Source organism: Coregonus clupeaformis, unplaced genomic scaffold (genome assembly GCF_020615455.1).
Source record: "Coregonus clupeaformis isolate EN_2021a unplaced genomic scaffold, ASM2061545v1 scaf3289, whole genome shotgun sequence".
Classification (NCBI taxonomy): Eukaryota; Metazoa; Chordata; class Actinopteri; order Salmoniformes; family Salmonidae; genus Coregonus; species Coregonus clupeaformis.
This window is the reverse complement of record NW_025536743.1, coordinates 16981-19076: the sequence shown is the minus strand read 5'-3', so window position 1 is coordinate 19076 and position 2096 is coordinate 16981. Positions and strand designations below refer to the sequence as shown.

The 2096-nt window shown below is 42.5% G+C and overlaps 1 long non-coding RNA gene across 1 annotated transcript; it reads left to right on the top strand.

Annotated features, from left to right (window-relative positions):
- The first annotated feature begins 414 nt into the window (after window positions 1-414).
- LOC123489777 lies at window positions 415-1277 on the top strand. Its single transcript, XR_006660650.1, has 3 exons — window positions 415-590; window positions 753-889; window positions 1164-1277. It is a non-coding gene; the product is annotated as an uncharacterized LOC123489777 (long non-coding RNA).
- Window positions 1278-2096: the final 819 nt, after the last annotated feature.

Here is a 2096-nt window from a genome sequence, read left to right as displayed (position 1 = left end):
CTTGGATGCTGTGGATGGAGTTCATCAGCTCATCCTTCCTGAACCCCAAGATCCACTGGACAGGTTGGCTTCAAGTTGTTTGATGACCACACTGTATACAAGGATGGTGTTAACTCTGATTCTAAAATCAAAAATGAAAAGTATGAAAGTAGTGTATTATATACAGTGCCCTCCACAATTATTGGCACCCCTTTTTAAGATGTGGTCGAGGACATATAGCTCCACATTGATCTGGTACTGGTACTCCCTGTATATAGCTCCACAGTGATCTGGTACTGGTACTCCCTGTATATAGCTTAATTATTGTGTATTTTATTCCTCTTGTGTTACTATTTGTATGATTTTTAAAACTTTGCATCGTTGGGAAGGGCTTGTAAGCAAGCATTTTACGGTAAAGTTGCATGTGACAAATACATTTTTATTTTATTTAAATATGGAAGTTAATAACATTGATATTAAATTGTACTGAACAATGCTCATTTGCCTCTACAGAAAGTTATAGTTGCTCTCTTCGCCATCCGAGGTTATGATGAGAAGCCAGAGGTTGCTCTGCCAAGTCGACTAAATTATAAAGTGACTGGGACAGAGAGGTAAGTGCAATTCCATTATCAGCATTTAATTCTGGGATCCAATTCCATTGCAAACTGTCATTTACTTCCACTACTAACTACTATTCAAGAAGCATTTATATAATGTTGAAATTGAGGTACACTACTTTATTGCTCTAACAAAACTAATATGTCACAAAATAGTGCATTGAAAAAGAAGATCCAGGAATCCAAGAGCGGCCGCTTTTTAGAGAAGGACAAACGCCTTCTGGAAGAGCTGAAGAGCCTGCACTGTGACCCACACCCATTCTGCACTGTTTTGCCTTCAGAGTCAGACTTTAGTAAGTAAACATTATTGGGGTATTGTTTTAAGTGTTATTGATCTGGTAACGCTTAGTATAAATATACTTTTCATAATGATTTATAATAACATTGTTAATGCTTGATATACTCTATATGGACCGTGACAGTAACAGCCTCAAGTTATTGGTTTGTTTGCTTGACTGTAAAGTGGTCAAATCAACCTCCCATCCAGATGACCAGTTGGTTATTATTTGAATCATTTTGCACAATATTGTCTAAAACATTTAGCCCCTCTGATTCCATACCTTTCAGCATTTTTGGAAGATTCTCATGCAAGGCCCTCCTGATACACCTTATGAGGATGGAGTCTTTGAGTTGTACTGTCAGTTTGGGGCTGACTACCCCGTCAAACCTCCACTTGTGCGCTTTGTCACACCTGTATCCTTCTACACAATGACAACATGGAAGACGGTGTTTATTCTTATTGCCTATGTCATACATGTTCTAATTCTATCCAGTTGATTGATGCTTTTTTTCAGTTATGTAAAATCCTCAATGTGGACAAAGGTGTACCACTGTAACATAAACAGTGTGGGTTGTATCTGGCACAACATATTTGGTCGCAGCTACAACACTCCCATAACCATGAGAGAGATCTTGGATGTGTCACGGTTCAGACAGACGACAAGAGGACCACAATTGCGTCACACCAGAAAGTTTATTAAAACTTAAGGGAAAAGGGAAGTAGGGAGTGAGTGAAGGCTCCAGGGGTTATCCCGTCCCAATGTGCTGGGTCTGTGCCCCTCCCCCAGTGGCAGCGATGCGTCCGATGACGCCTGGTGGTTGGTGGTCCAGAAGTCCTGGGGGAGAAACACAGACACAACGGGGCGGATGAAACAAGGCAGAAGTACAGTTCAAGGGAAATCCAAATACGTTATAGCAAGGCAGAAGGCTGGTCAGAGTTACCGGGGTCGAAGAGTAGTCAGGAGTCGTAATGGCAGAAAGCAGGTCTGGTTTTCCTGGGGCAGAAGAGTATCCAAGAATCAGGCAGGTCCGGGGTCACAAAACAAAGGTGAGCCAGAAGCGCGAGCACACAGGTTCCGGGGTGTGAGCTTTGCAGACGATCTGACAAAGGAGAGCTGAAAGACGGGACTTAAAATACTGGGGAGAGGTTAGTGGGTAATGCAGCGCAGCTGGCAGAGTAATTAGAGCCGAGCAGAGCAGGGACAGGTGGAGCTCGTTAGG